Raw genomic sequence first — 17,852 nt, 5'->3', positions numbered from 1 at the left:
ATGTCCGTAGGGGTCTTAGGACCCCTAGGACATTTAGGGACATATGTCATCATTTAACGGGTCAAAAAGGGTCATAGGTCACCCTATGACCCCCTTTGACCTATATTAACCATTGTAATATGTCGCTAGGGGTCCTAGGACCCCTAGGGACATATGTCATCATTTAATGCATCAAAGGGGTTCAATGGTTGACCTATGAGCCCCTTTGACTCATATATATTAAAAATATACATATATATTAATAACATATATATATATATATATATATATATATATATATATATATATATTACATTATTATATTTAATAAAAATATTACGTAATTATGTAATAATATATATATATATATATATATATATATAAAATATGTATTATATATTATTATATCAATATATATAATAATATAATATATGTATAGTAAGGTAATACATACATATATATATATATATATATATATATATATATTACGTTATTATATTTAGTAAAAATAATAATAATATAAATTATATTTATAGATTGTAATAAGATTAACATAATATATTATTGTATATTAATAGATTATATCTTATATCTTTACATTATGTTATTATATATATATATATACATCTTTACGTAGTAATATAAGTGAAATAATTTATAAATCATAAGCTATAACTTTTAAACACAATTTCCCCTCCAAAATGGGTTGGGATTTGAAATTTCCCACCCAAATTCTACCAAAGCATATCGAATATCCGATTAGGCTTGGTATTTACCAAGCCTACCCGGTCAACACAAAAGACATGTTTGAAGAGGGTTTTAGTGATACTCAGACTTTGGGTAGTCGTCTGACAATGTTATTTTGATCGAAATTGAATGAAACGAAAAGGTTTTTTTAATATCGCTCTCGAGATTCCATCAATATAATATCTGTCAAATTCTAAGTTCGATAAGTATTTATTAGTTAATTATCAATGAAGATTATTGTAAAGCGATGATTGACATACTGATTGAAAAATAGCTATAACTTTCAAACGATATAACATTTTTTAAATCTAAAAGTTGCATCACATTCTATGCTTTGCCTAGTATAAGAAAAAAAAAATTAAATTTGGTAAAATTTTCTATTAGTTAAGGTGGTCAGACACGAGACATTTTTTTTCCAAAAAATTTTTGGTAGAAAATCCATATTTAATTATTTATTTGGAATAAAAATACTGAAAAATATGCATCACATCCGAGCATGAGTCTACTTTTCATATCTATAATTATATTAAAAAAATATTATCATTTGATTTAGGTGGTCAGACATACACCTACTTTTTATTTTTGCTCTAAAATTTTCGTAATACTGCATTAAAATTCAAACTTTTGACCAATCAATTATTATTTTCCCCTGATAAGGCCTAGTAGTTTAGAAACTAAATTCAATTTTCTACAGATTATTTTCTTACAACTTTTTGATATAAAGTCCATAACCACTTCAAAATTTTGTGTCAAGTTGACATAAACCTGATTTGTTGATTTTTCACTGGCACTTAAGGCCATAGTTTGGTACACCATGATCCTGCACATAGATTACTTAATGATGTAATAAAATTTAGGGGTCTACACTAGATATTTGAGTTTAAATGGAGACTACTAGTTCTTGAATATGCCATAGTTGAGCAGATGAAACAAATGTCCCTTAAGGAAAGAAGATATTGTTTTATTAAACAATCTTTATGATCACACTTGTAGTTAGTTAAAACCTCATGCAAGTACATGCTAGTTATTTTTTATTGACCCCTTAGAACCCTATATGACCCCTTGGGATACATTAGAACCATGAAGTGTGCCCCAAGGGGTCCTAAGATCTCTTAAGAAACACTTGATGGCTCAAATGTGTCTAAATGGGTCGTAAAACCCCTTAAGGTACACTTGTTAGCTCTAGAATGTGTCAAAAAGGGTCATGAGGTGTCCTAGTGTGTTGAAATAGAAATTAGGACCCCTTACGATCCCTTAAAATTTTATTTATGAGTGCATGTACATTGAAGACTTTCTATCACTACTTGAGCTACTAGTACATGGTGAGTATTCATCATCATCATTTGACATAGGATCACATACATATCTTACTTCTTTCCTTTGTCTCTTTCCCCTTCCTAGCTCTTCAAGTCATTATTTATAACTTCTGTCATGGGTACAAGAAGCTCTTCCTACTCTTTCTCATTAACTAGGTGGGCTTTGTCTCTAAATCTTGAGTAATTTGCTTATAGTGTCATTCTTAACAAGATTCATAACCAAATTTCACACATTAAGTTTTCTTCTTGATCATTGTAACATTTTCTCCTCAACTAAACATTTTGTAATTAGTTGATATACAATCACATTTTTCTCTTGGTCAATCCTTTAGGCTCATGATTGAGCCCATGGATCCATAAAAGGTTTGAAATCTAGATCTGATGGAAGAATTGTATTAGATCCATCTAGTGTTCCGGAAGGGGTCGTAAGACCCCTTAGAGTACACTTGATGGCTACAATGTGTGAAAAAGGTCTTAAGGGGCCCTAGAACTTCTTGAAAGGGACTTAGCACCCCTTATGACCCCATATGACCACTTTAAACACCTATTACAACCATTAAGTGTGCCTTAAGGGGTCTTATGACCCATTAGGGAACACCTAATGGATCTAATACTATTCTTCCCCCACATTTACATTTTAACCCTTTTGTGGATCTACAAGCTTAATCACAAGCCTAAAGTGGCCAAGAGAAAATTGTGACTATATATCAATTGATTACAATATTTTCAATTGAGGAGAAAATATTGTAGTAATCACAAAGAAAATGGGCTATGGAGAATCTAGCTATGAATTTTATTAAGAATGAAACTATTAACAAATCACTCAAGATTAAGAGATAAAGCCGACCTAGCTAATTGGAAAGAATGGGAGAGCTTCTTGGACCCATGATAGAAGTTACAGATAGGGACTTGAAGATATAGGAAAGAAGTAATATATTCATGTGAGTCTAGGTTAAATGATGATGATGAATACTTTCCATGTACTAGTAGCTCAAGTAGTGATAGAAGGTCTTCAATGCACATGTACTCATAAACAAAAATTTTAGATAGAGAAGTGACAAGTACTATGGAACTATCCATAGAGCAATGTGAACTTTATCATTCCCACTCCCCACTCTCTCTCCTCCCTATCCCCTTTGTTCTTTCACTCCTCCCTTGCATCTCCTCCCCCCCTGCCCTCCTCTCTCTCTATATATCACTCTTAATATCTCTCAGTTCTTTTGGTTTTGTATAACCTGGTGGGGTTATAAAGAACTAGGTGCAAAACTTCTAGTTCTCCATAACATGATTATATTTTATTACGCATAATGCAATCATGTTATGAGTAAGTTAAAATTTGATTGTATTATGAGTAAGTTAAAACATGATCATATTATAGATAAGATGAAAACTTTTAATGTTATTTTCTAGGCTTGTTAACCAACCACAACCCACTTTGAAATTTGATGAAAAGTACACATAATGTGATCACATTATGTGGAGTTTTGATTTTTTTTTATGGTACCAACTTTTTTGTACACCATCTTAGTGCGCACGACCACAGGTTTGTATGAAAAAACATAAGCTTGTATGATAAAATACCTAGGTTTGAAGAAAATATATGTTTCATATGACAAAGTGTAGGATTTTGATAGAATACTTGAAAATTGGCAGTAAATAAGCATATGATCATAGTAAAAAACTAGGGTTATTAACCAATATTTAGGTGGTTCCCATATGAAATCTTGACTCATGTGAGCCAAAATCATGTAATAAATGACAATCTAGAAGATCTAGGGATTCATAATTAAATTTTGAGAATGTTTTAACAATTACAATTTGATCAATTCATTTTTTAGTGTCCAATCTAGTATTCCAAATTTGAACAAGGCAATGGCTATGCTAAGTTTACCTTACTACAAACACGGAGTGTAGAAAATAGTAGTCGATAAACAATATCAAAAGGGAGAAAGCAACCTTGCAAGATACAATCAATTGTGAGGTCTGATTCAGTTAGAATGTAATAACACATGTGCACATGTTCTAGTGATAGTTCAAACAAGATCTATCCAACAAAATTGGTTTAGCATTCAAAACATTTTCCCATAACTTGGATATTCAATTAGCTCACACAATTGTCAACCCCTAGAGGGTGCGCTTATTTTTTCCTTTTCTAAGAGATCAATGGAATATGATACAAATGAGACTATGTGAAATGAGCTCCAATGAAACTTTGGAAACCTTCAAATACTCAGGAGGATACTTAAGATGAGTATCTTCGGGGGAGATTTTTCCTTGTCCTTACACAAAGATTATGAATACTTTCTTAGGTAATCTAGCTAGGATTATATTTTAAGTTGTTTAGTAAGGGTTTATGTTCTTAGCTATCCCTCATAGTTGTGCAAGAGGATTGAGGTATTGCATCCCTATAAGTACTTATATATTGTAGTCTCACACATAGCATTGAGGTCTTTCAACCTTATACATATAGAAGTATAGTCTTATAAATAGAATCAAGATATAAAAATGCCCTACAAGCACTAGGATGATGCAGTCTTGTAAATAGGATTGACGTAGTTAGATATAACGATATTCTCTAAGACTAAAATCTTAAAAGATAATTTTTTATTATAGTGGGTTGGAATGGCCTAGTTTGCCTGTTCCCACTTGATTCATTCCTGTTAGATTTTTCCCTTAGTAGTTGGCTAGCTAAAAGGCACACATAAACTAAAACATTTTTTCAAGAGTCTAGACTTACAATTTTCTATATAAACAAGAGAATAATCTCCTACCTCTATGATTCTCGAAAAAGGTCAAGCAAGTGATATCTTAATTTTCTAGGTTTCTTATTATATATATAGACAAGAGCATACTCCCCTAAAACCAAACCAAATATGAAAAATGAACCTATTGAGATGTTGTACAAAATGAGATAAATGAAGATAGGTCTTTGGTACATCTACTTATGCAACCTAAAAGACAAATATATCAATAGCATTTTCAATTATGTCTTAGACAAATGGCTTAAAAGAACTCATTAGGTTGTTTGAAAAAATTAGAAAAAAGAGGACAAAAGAAGGCCAAGGTAATTAATAACCATATCAATTAATAAAACTCCCAAAATTATTCTCTATTTGTGAAATGAAAAAGTGTAGAAAGGTATAAATCAAATATGTGCAAACACGAGAATCAGATGACAAAACTTCTCGACAATCCAGACTTGTATAAAGAAGAATTCAATATAGTATGACAAAATACTTCTCAGTAGATAGGCGTACAAGTCAAGATTTGATGTACTACAACAAAACTAGTTGATTCAAAATTTAGTATGACTATGTGCGAAAAACTTGTTTGACAACCTAGAAGGGTATGCATATGAAAATCAACATAATGAGGCCAAAATTAATATAGGCCCCATGGTGGGCACCAAAGATCTGTGTGAGAGATCTGATCCTACAAGTTGTAATTAGAAGTACTCAATAGATCATTGCATTCATGATTAGATCAATCAATAATTAGATAAATAAGCATATGTTAAAAATACACAAATCGATTTATTGTCTCCTATTCAACGAGGGTATGATTCTCTCATATTTTCCAATCCTTTAGTGGCTATAAACACCATTGAAATAACAAGGGGGCTGACTCTTTACAATAGTGGCAAAACTACCAACAAAAAACCAATAGACAACCAAACAAATCCCTTCATGATTTACATAAAAAATAGAAGTAGCATCATAATAGTTAATAAAAGTACTAAGGTTCATGCACTTAACACTACTAGAGTTTAACAAATTAACAAAAGACATGTGGGTGGTCAACTCATCATGCCACCCACAACCCATACCCAAGTTCAACAAAAAAGGAAAAACCATTACAGTTGGATAGAAATAAACAACTAGCAAAGAACCCACAAAAAAAACACTAGGGATAGGAACAAAGAACCACTAACTGGCAACCTTCTTCTTGTTTTTCCCAGCCAAAAGAACATGGCCCAGTCCTCCACAAGGAAGTTATAAAGCAGCTTTGAATCTTCATTCCCAAGGCCCTCTTCCTCCTCCTAAGCCAGAAGCTAGAGGGTGATAGTAGCTACATGGGTCACCTTCAACGTGAACCTGGAGAATAAGGTGAAGCCTTCCTCTAGCATATTACACCAATCCTTCAGTTCCTAGAAGTCTTTACGAGTAACAACCACCTCCTTCGCATTATTTAAATTTATTGCCTTGTTGCAATTCACCGGTGACTCCTTTGTATCTTGCACATCCAAAGTATTAGTGGGGTCCCTTAGGATGCCCATACCATCATTCCCTATGGGGGAAGAAATAGTGTTGGAGGAAGTTTTATCAAATTTGGGGTCTTCTTGATTAGCGGCGGATACATTTAGTTTTGATTAGTAGTGGATACGTTTAGTTATTTAAACATTGACATGCAATCTAACCAACTTTGGTCCTTAATGCAACTTAATTTTTTTACATTAACAAGAGCTCTGGTCGAGCTATAGTCCCTGCCCAGTTATGTGGGATATATACATAGTTTTTTAAATCAAACTTATGATAGATCAAGAAGAAAAATTGATTGGTTGTGCACTCCTTTGATATTATATGTGGTTACATGATTTTATCGCATTTTTGACACAATAGATATTAGCTCTATCACTTCATTCTTTGTAATATGAACTCTCACAATTTATGTTTCCAAATACAATTATAAACTTCATTCTTTATAGTATGAAATATGATTTTTGACACATTTTAGTGACATGAATTCAGCTCATTGTTCCATTTAGATTTTGGCTGGAGAGTTCATGTTTGATATATATTAAAAATATTTTAATTTATCTTTATTATATATTTTTTAAACTAGTAATTTAATTTATTTTTTAAAATATTACTTAATATAGAATAGAATAGAATTGCATGAGAATATAATATTAATGTACAAAGTTTATAGTGTAAAAAATTAGTTAAATAATATTGACATTTTTAAAAAAGTTTTATTATACTTATTTCATAATAAAATTTATTCAATTTTCAGTTAGATTATACTTTTTTTTTCACTTCTTTTTAAAATGTAGTATCTTATTAATCAAATTATTTATTTTAAAATTATATTATAGATCACATTTTAAAATTATGAAGTTTAAGTTTACTTATAAAATTGAAAAGTAGATGTTAAAAAAATATAAAATATTAATATATGTTGTTCTAAATTATAATATAATTTTTATTATTATTAATATTTTGATAATTAATGAACTTAGCGAGATTGGGCTAGAGTCAGTGGGGGAATTTTAGCATGCCTGCCAAAGGGATGGGAGCGAAGGTGAATGAGCTACTTGGAAAAGATTTAAACTAGAAAATCCTGAGACAATCCAATGTACCATTCAATTTTCTAGTAAAATTTAAATGAAATCTGTTGCCACTCTCCCCAATTTTTTTGTTGGAAGAAAGAAAATCAAGAGAGGAAATCATTTAATCGGTGAATATTCACCTGGAATCCAAATCGACAATCTAGGAAACTTCATGCCCAATGAGAAATTTGGAAAAGAAAGAATTGACAGGAGAAATTTGAAAAACAAGTGACTTCCCAAGTTCATTTATCTTGTGTTGGGGAAATTCTTTTGCAGATTAGCATTTTGTGTTGAGGATGTGACATACATTCGAATCCCTAGGTAGCCCACTTGACATTTTATTCATTTCAATTAGTATTTGCAGATGGAAGCAATCAAGGAAGTCTACGGACAAATTATGTGTTCACTCATGGGGACAACACCAACACAGGCTCTCTAATAAGTGCACTTGATGTCGCTAAAAGAAATGTGGGCAACAATGTTAGTTTGGTTGGGGCTTTCAGAACCTACAGAAAATGTTGCCAGTGGCTTGAGCGCGTACATGGTTGCTCAGCCAAAGCTTCATCATGTCATAGCAAAAGCATCTGAATAGGCTAATTACATGGATGGAAGGAATATTTTTAGGCAAACAGACTCATAGACAATCAGTGGAAGGTAGTGAAAGGTTGTAGAAGGTTGCAAAAGTGGAGAATATTCTAGAATTTATTTTTCTTTTAATTTTGTTGTCAAAAAATTAATTATATTCCTGAGAAAATTACTTATGGCCAATCAAAATTTAGTAATTACTGATTGATAATTTATTTTAAAATAAAATTAGTTTAAACTTTTACAAATTCATTTATTTTGATTGTAAAAACTAATAGTGACCACTAATCAAAACATTAGTTTCACTAATAATAATTAAAACCTTATAAATTCTAACACAATTTTTTTATAATTTTTCAATTCTAAATATTTATTGCTCACACTCTTCTTAGTGCTACCTTCTTTAACCAATTCATTAATTTTTTCCACATCACTCGCTGGAATATCAAAATCCTTAAAATATATTATACGAAACAATTTTTAAAAAGTGCTAAACAATGTTTTAGATACTATATTTACTTGTAGATGAATTACTAGAGCATAACCATCATGCAAGTGTAAATTCTAATTAACAAGAGCTCTTGATGAGCTAGAGTCCCTACCTTTGGCAAGAGTGTATATTTAGACATCCTAGTAAAGATTACATGGAAAATTTGAAAATATTGTATCATGAATGTTGCTAGATAATTGTGGAAATGTAATTTATTTTAGCTTGTATTTGGCTTACCTCAAACAAACTAAGTACATGTTGATTGCATATATACACAAAAAAAAATTAGACAAAGCGATCAAAATATTAAGAATATTTATAGTTTTTTAAATATTCTACCACAAACCTAAGTTGGAAAATCAAAACTTAGTACTATTAATTTTGAACATGATTGACAACTCTACATGCATTTACGCCAATGATTGCAAACTCTAGATGTAAAGATTTTATAAAACCATTTGAATTAAATCTAATAAGGAATTCTAGAGATAAAAATTGAAATTACAGATGGACAATTGAAAAAAAGAGAGCATAAACTCGTGACAATAAAACTTTGCAATGATTCAAGCCACAAATTTGGCAATTTTGCAAATTTTCAAAGCTTTATAAGCATTACTATGTTTTTTTTGTTTTGAATCACAAATGACAGTAATATACAATTTTTGGGTAAACTTTATATAGTGATGTGAATATCACTACTCATGAAACATGGGTCATCGAGTTTGACTCAAAATCACACAGTTAAATCTTGATATTCACATCACAATTTGACTAGCTGTGGAAATCATCTCCTACTTATCAAACTTTATATAATCAAGTGTCAAAATATTACATTATGATTACATGGTTAAAAGAAATGACTAAATAGAAAAATACAATATTCAAAGATGTCAATTTTGATTGTCTATAGTCATCTTGATTCTTTATAGATTCAAGTTTCTAAAGAACTTTTACATCCACTTTTCTAATCATAGTACATTATCCATCATGTTAAAAAAATCAGATTACTGAATACAATATCTATTTATTTATTTTAATCAATCAAATAAGTAACTTATAATTTCAATTTTCTTCTAAGATTTTTTTTTTTTTTTTTTAAATCACATTTAAAAAAAAAAAAATTTATGATCATAATTATAAAAAAATAACTCTCAAATATAAAATTTAATTAAATGTATTCTAAGAAAGTCATTCTATGTCGAAACATAATAATTCACAATAGAATAAAAGAAGGAAACATAATGTTTAGACAATCTTTATTTATTATAATGTATATAAAAAAAATACAATCAAAATTCATTTTTAACAGAAATGTAATATCACAATGAATTATTTATTATTTATGAAGTCAAACTCTCAGCATGATGAAATGTATATAAAATGTTCAAAACGTTGACAACACAAATTTAAAACAAGCACCATTTTTATTTTAATATTAAAATATGAAAGTAGTTAAGTAATGTGTGTCCAAGACAATTTGATCGATAAATAAAATTGCTTTTCCACATTTATCTTGAAACTGAAACTCTTTGCGAATTTTGAGAGCCTCCGTCCATTTCCGGCAAATAAGAGTTTTAAATGCTTGACACGTTGCTAATGTTTAGTTAAAATGTTAATTCATGTACTCTTTCTTCGGGTGTCTATTGACACCGGTTAAAGTTGGGATCAAATATCGTTGGGATCAAATATCAAAAATAAATATTAGTGAGAACATTAATTACATGCTTAAAGTTGGGATCAAATATCAAAAATGAATACTAGTAAGAACATTAATTACATGCTTATCCTTTCTATTTTTCTATGAATGTAGAAGCATACAGCTAAACCATGCACACTCGTTCGTTTGAATGCTTTCCTCATCGGCTCTGTTCGCTCGCTACCGTCGGTTGAGAATTAACAACCCTGGATTCAACGAAATGAGTATTTATTCAGAGCCTCCGCCATGTAAATCCCCAGCGCCTCAGGATTTGAGTCGAAGGTACCAAAATAATTGAAAAAGGGCGAAAGCTGAACTCCCACGTGTTCGGCTCCAATTTCATCCACCACTGCTTCCACAACTTCGATAGCAAATCTACAACGATTCTCCAAGTTTCCACCATAGCGATCGGTTCGATCATTCACACTGTCTTTCATGAACTGCTCGAGAAGGTACCCGTGTGCCCCAAAAGAGTGACGATTATATCAACAAAAGGAACTTTCTCTTCTTCAAATCAAGATAGATCAGAGTATAAACACACCTGCATCTATTGCATTTCTTGCAGCATTTCGAAAATCAGCAACAATTTTGGGAATTTCCTTTGTTTTCAAAGGTCCGACGAGGAGAGAAGTCTGCCACATTCTTTCGATTCGGAAGAGGGATCTGCACAGAGAATATAGAAGCATACCACTAAACCATAAAACAGAAAATATGTCGGTGCTTCCTGGGCCAATGATTTATTGTAATTAATTTCGTCTGCCATTTTACAGGGATATATCCCGATCATGTCAGATTCATAATAAATGAAATGTAATCAACTGTCTTTTCCAATATTTTTTTTTCATTTTTAAATGAAAAACCGATTAAACCCCAGCAAATTTCTAGACCAATAGAAAATTAGCAATTTGCATGTGATAATTATTTTTTAAATCTAATCTTACAGAATTTGAAATATGACACTTGATTATAAAAAAAATTAAATAAGAATGGGTCAACTAAAAACATTAGTCCCTGCTCATATAAGACAGGGACTAATAATGATACAGAAATTTACTTCTTAAAATATGGGCCTACATTCGTTAATCTTTGTTTAATCGATGCGAGAAGGGCTTTCTTCACAACTACTCAAGTATTAGATTGCTCGATTGAGTTCATTTTATTTGAGTTAAAAGTCATTTTGTTCACACCTACTCAAGAAATTTATACCATCACTTCATTAGAAGTGACATGATCAACGTCAAGAAATTGCGGGCACGGACTTTATGTCGGTAATATGCAAGGGACCCGCAAGCTCCACGCTTCACATACGCTAGACTGGCGCTGGCGCATTCTAAGTCTTCAAAAACTGCTCCTTATCCAATTCCCAATTTCCCACGGTCCCACCCATTCACGTGCTGTACAAATTTAGGTCATCCTCTCAAAAGATACCTTCTCAAAAACGTTATGCTTTTGAAGTATTTGTTGACTTCAAACGCTCTAGCTACTGCAATGGTGAGAAATTATTGTTTAAATATTTTATGATAACAATTACATAAGACAAACGTAAATTTAGTTAGGAAAATATAGTATACAATTGATTGGTTAAAAACACAGACAAATTCTATTCTTTTCTAGATAATTACATTTAAATAATAATATTTTTAATGATTTTAATAATTTACCAAGTTCTATTTAATTAATTTTCATATTTTAAAAATTGTTATATTTCCATATAACAATGAAAAAGAATGTTAAGGAGGCACTATTTTTAAAATAGAAAACAAATTGTTACTAAATTAAATTAAAAGGAAAATATTTTTTAATTTAATTTTATTTCTAAGAATGTTTTGAAGAAGACTTCCAATGTTACATTTTTCTAAAGAGCTCATCATTGTTAGCTAAAAAATTGATGATTAAAATGAAATGTTAAAAAGTTAGGAATTAAGTGGATGATAAATATAAAAGGATACTTTTTTCTAGAGATGTAATAAATTTAGCATTTAAAGAAAAATTAAGAAAAAATATTTATTTATATTTAATTTATTAAATGTGAATAAAATATTATGTTTAAAATTTAAATAGAAAAATATCTGTTATAAAAAATTAATAAGAGAAATAAATATAATAATTTGAAAAATGTAAGAAAGGGAAAAATTAAATTAACTTAAAAAATAAATTTAACTAATTAAAAATTCAAAACGTTAACTTGATATTTTAACTTCAAAATCATTTGTTGATTTCTAGAAAAATAGAAAAAATCATATTAAAGCTACTAAAAGATTCTTTTAAATGAAAGATTAATAGAAGAAATGGAAAAATAATATTTTTAAAAATAAGATTCCAAAAAATTATACCATTCTACAAATATCTTAAAATCAATTTTTAATAGAAAAATATGATGAATAAAATACGAATTAAAATAGAAAATAAACTAAAATATTATAAAAACTAAAAATTAAACTAATTTAAAAAAATTTAAAAATTCCCTATTTATTTTTTTATTGTGAAATCAGCAACTAGCCAGAGCTACAAGTTCCGAAAAGCAACATTTACAAAGACATTAAAGACTGGTGGTGAATCGTGATGATAAAAAAAATTTCTGGTCAAATTCAACCATTTTCTTTTAATTCCCTATTTATTGACTGCTACGTTTGCAATATTTTGAAACTTTATAGTGGTCGGAAATAGAAGATACGGAATCAGATTTTTAATGGCCCATATTGAACGGCGGTGCGTGTGGACTAAACACCAAGGAAAATGAAAGGTGGAGCCCATCATTTGATACAACGTGGATTCATTTGACTTCTTCCTTTTTGAACGGGCAAAAGCAACGAAGTTTGTATGGTTCTTTACGTATCTCTTTGAGGAATCGTCTATCCAGCCAAGTGCCGACCAAACGGCTATGATAAGATATTTATTTAGCATTAAAAAGACAAAAGCAACAAAATTTGTACCTTTCTTATCCTTAGACAGTGAAATTCTTCCATTCAATGTCAGCATGATGTAAGAGTTGTCAAATAAATTCTATTCTAAATTCTATGTTTCAGTTACTGACCATGTACTAATGACTATTTTTATTTATTTATTAATGTTCGATCTTGTGTAAGGAACATGATGTGTGTATGAGTAGGGCCAATTCATTAACCCCCGCAATCTCCTATAGGAGCAGGCAGTTCGCTCAAGAATTTTGCTTCATTGTACCAAATTTGTTATTGGTTTTTTGGTTTTTTAATTGGATGTCATTTGGGGTTTTTTTCTTTTTTTTTTTGCTTTTTAATTGGATGTGATTGGGTTAGCTTGGGGATATACTAGGGGAAAGGACCGAGTAGTTGTGCACCCTAACTTTGCACTTCTCAAAATCTTATGTGGAAATTTTAAATCACTCTCATTTTTTGACAGTAGTTTACTTGACAAGTTCCCTACTTATAACTAAGATTTTAGAGCCACATCATCAAATATGATGCCACATCAGCATGCTTTTTGTCAAAGTGTCCAAAACAACCAAAAAAAAAAATGAGACCAATCATAGTGCATTGGAGACCCCCATACTTGTGCAGCTATGTGGCCTCACACTATTGGTTGTTTTTTGGGAAAAGTGACACTTTTCATTCACTTATGGGTAATCATTATTAATAAGAACAACTTTAAAGTCACATCTATTGGTACAATCTTGTCAAAAATGTTGGCTATTAAATCAACAAGTGTGGGTATTAAGTTAACAACTACTGTCACAACTATTGGAATGCGCTCAAGTACTGGGTCTTCTCCCCTATTTGTTTAAATCAATCGTGGATTCCATACACTTTCTAGCCCCCACAAGTACTACGTCCAATGACGTAGATTCTTTGAGGAGTAGTTCTTGGTTCTTGTTTAAGTTTCCATTGCTTGAAAAAGTGTTCCATCATTTCAAAAAATATTTTATTTAGTGAAAAAATCTTAATCAAATGTCGTGCACAACTTATTGGGATACAATCAGATCTTTAATTTGACGATCACATTGTCAATTTTTTTCTAATAATTTAGTGATTCTTTTAGATTTTAATATTTAATCAATATTATATATGTATAAATTAGTAATATTTGTAAAATTTCATATTTGGAAGTTTCTAAATTTATATGCTTTATAAAATAATTATAAATTAGTACCAATTTAAAAATGTTTCTAAGCCTATATTTTATATATTAATATTTTCAATTGGTAAAACAAGTAAATAACATGTTTAAAAAATATTGCCTATCATGAATTTTGATGGTTTATTAATAAACATAAGTATCATATTTGACTATTTTATAAAAATTTAACATGTGAGTCAATATGGTCAAGTGAAAAAATGGCCAATACGCCATCAAACTCTAGGTATGAATACAATCTTTGGCGAGTTTTTCTTATTGGGGATAAGATGCTTGATGTAATGTAGCATGCATTTAAATATGACAATTTTTCTATGATAAATAATTTCCATCACATTAATAATGCATTTATTTTTCAATACAGAGAAATGTAGGGATCACAGATGAAATGTTTAAGGGGTGAAGACTTTGACAAGAAGATCTTAGATCTAAGCGATAACCTCCTAAACCTCTGCTTGATCAACATAATTAGCCAAAATATTTTGTTATTAGGCTTTATTCTAAAATATCATTAGGATCCATACATTTAGAATGAGTTGTATGTACACATTCATAAATGTGCATTGTATTTAGGACTTAAGTATATATAGTACAAATTTTTTCTCTTCTATGAAAGCAGTATCTTTTTCCTATTAAAATTCAAGCTCAAATTTGCAGTTTCATGAAAGGGATACTTTGTGTTATAAAAATCTAAAGTTTATTTAAATTTAGAAATTTATTTATGTTCTAGAATTAATTTTTTAAATATTAATTATTATATTAAAATTATTTACATTTTCACTAATTTAAATAAGAGTTGTGAAGAGAAAAATTACATTTCTTGTGGAAAATAAAATAAAATTGAGTTCTAATTTATAGTAAAAAGAGTATAAAATAGCTCCCATGGGTTAGGTGAGTTGGTTTGAGGTTGTGAGTAGATCCCCATAGTCTCGGGTTCAACTCTCTACCTATCATTACCCTACCAAGGACACTTGAGGGACGTGTTGGTCGTCCCATGGCTGAAGGGATTAGTCTCACCCCAAGCTTGCCTCGTAAAGGGAAATCGCTGGGCTTCGGTTGCGGGGACACCCTCCAAAAACAAATGAAAAAAAGAGTGTAAAATATTAATTATATTAAAAAAAATGTACAAATTTTGATAATAATTCAAAGTTAAAAAAACTTGTAATTTGTATGCATATTGGTTTTAGAAAACATAAAGTTGTGCTACAAAAGTGAGAATTGTACAAAAAAGTAGTTATAGTAATTGGTTGAAGCTTTTGTGTCTGTCATAACTCATAAAATAAAATTGTTATTATATACTAACTAATGTTTGATCATTATTTAGTTGAAATCCATATCATATTTCTTGTCATTTATAGATGTTGATGAATTGCATTTGTTTGCAATTGGGTAGACATATAAACCCATTTGGTTTAAACATCAAACGTGAAAAATACATCAAGAAGATCAATTCAAACTTTCCTTTTTCACTAAAAGAAGATTTCAAAAATAGATGATTGAATTTCCATGAGTCTACCTAATTGAAACACATAACATAAGCTATTTTAAGAGATTTTTTTAAAATAAAATTTTAATTATTAGTTTGCATCATGGTCATGTTGATGTGAGTTTTATTCCACTACACCATGTAGGATCAAATACCTAATATTTTGAGATGAAATATCTGCTACTCAATCCTCTCTTGATATATGGTCATCTCTCATGCTAATATTGTAAAGTAGATCATGAAATGACCTTAAGGTTCGTGCTATTTTTTCCCTTATCATCCTTGTCAGTTTTGTTTTATGTATTGAACGTTAGAGATTGAGAATATTGTGAGTATATTTATAAAGACTAAACATCTATTTTTTTTGAATTTTTCCAATCCAAAAATTCGTGAAACAATGCTTAAGACATTAAGACAAAAAGTACAGTCTATTGATAATATTCCAGATTTAGGGAAAAAAATATAAATTTTTGGTTTAACTTTAATGCAATATTACAAGTTTTAATTTGACATTATAGATTGATATTAACATTACTCACAAGCATCATGTCAACATCTTTTGCATTATATTTCACTATCTATTACCACTACTAGTTATTGCTAATTTAAAAGAGAAATTAAAAACACACAAATAGAGGCAATTGATAGATAGGATTTATCATGGTTCACCACAACTTGTGGCTATATCCACACTGAGAGTAGATATAATCATTTATTGAATCGTTGCAACTTGTAGCTTGATTACATAGGGCATTTCCCTCCTATTTGTACATAGTCTTCAAGAGAAGACAAAGAGACAAAGATGAGAATATGAAATGAATAGACATGATAGTTGTCCCTTCACATCCAACAATCTCCCACTTGAAGTCTAACTTATGCTACAACCCACTTAAACTCTACTTTCCCTTGCCAATCCCATGGTAATAAATTGCCAAAAGACAATTTTCATGGCTGGAATAGGAACCACAACTACTTATTAATCACATCCAACTAACCATACAACATGAGTAGATTTATAACCACATAACCAACCCATACAATAACTCATCAAATATACCATCTTCCAACAAAACACACCAAAAAACCATTGATGTCCAAAAAACTAGAAGACCATTATAGAGAAATTTGAATTGTATGATTAATGTCAACTAATAGTTGACTCTTGATCTACCAATCAACACATAGAAGTCATGACATCAACTTGAGATGATCTATAGACCACAACCAACCTATTGCTAAAATAAATAAATCCAAATCCTTATGAAAAGACCACATATTGTTATTAAAAAATAATGAAGTACACCAAAAATATATGACCTCAAAAAACTCTTGAAAGGAACACCCATGCAAAGCATGACTCATCCTTCTACTAACACCACCAAGTGACCAACTATGTCAAGTATGCTCTCCTTGACTTCCAGGTGAACCCACAATAGTGGGTTACATGCTTTTGGAGGAAGAAATTCCTCCAAAAAAGTGCACCCACCAATTTTTGGCTCTAGTACTTTCAATAGAAAGTACAAAAAAAAATTTGATAGAAAATTTTCTAGTTTTGATCAAAACTAATTAAATAAGTAGTTTTGGTTGAAACTAAGCACTGACACTAGTTTCAATCAAAATTACTAAGTTAGTTTCGATGGAAACTATGAAGACCCAAGTAGAGTTTAAAAAATCCATCACCAACCCCACTTGAATCACTCTCGCATTAAGGAGTGATGAGTTTTGATTGAAATAGACAGAAAGTGCGACATTAGATTCATCAACCATTGAATCAGGTATGCAACTCATTTTTTTGACCCTCTCTAATGTTTTAAAGTATATTTTATATGTATTTTTTATTACATTTATAGACATTTTGTATAGATATATGTATTGTGTATATATGTATATATACATATGATATGTGTATATGCATATATGTGTGTGTGTATTCATGTATATATATATGTATGTGTATGCATATATGTATATATATGTACAAATATGTGTATATATACAAATATGTTTATATGTATATATATACATGTGTATATATCTATATGTATATATTGTGGATATGCATACTCTCTAATGTTTAATGTTTATGTACATTTATTTTTATGTATATGCATGTG

General features: G+C 30.1%; 1 pseudogene; it reads right to left on the bottom strand.

Moving 5' to 3' along the window:
* Nucleotides 1-10,354: 10,354 nt before the first annotated feature.
* Nucleotides 10,355-10,783, bottom strand: LOC149555699 (putative 12-oxophytodienoate reductase-like protein 2A pseudogene; annotated as a pseudogene).
* Nucleotides 10,784-17,852: the final 7,069 nt, after the last annotated feature.

The sequence above is a fragment of the Cupressus sempervirens genome, chromosome 5 (genome assembly GCF_028749045.1).
Source record: "Cupressus sempervirens isolate cs-2001-9-10 chromosome 5, ASM2874904v1, whole genome shotgun sequence".
In the NCBI taxonomy this organism is placed as follows: Eukaryota; Viridiplantae; Streptophyta; class Pinopsida; order Cupressales; family Cupressaceae; genus Cupressus; species Cupressus sempervirens.
This window is presented reverse-complemented; position numbering and strand designations above follow the sequence as displayed.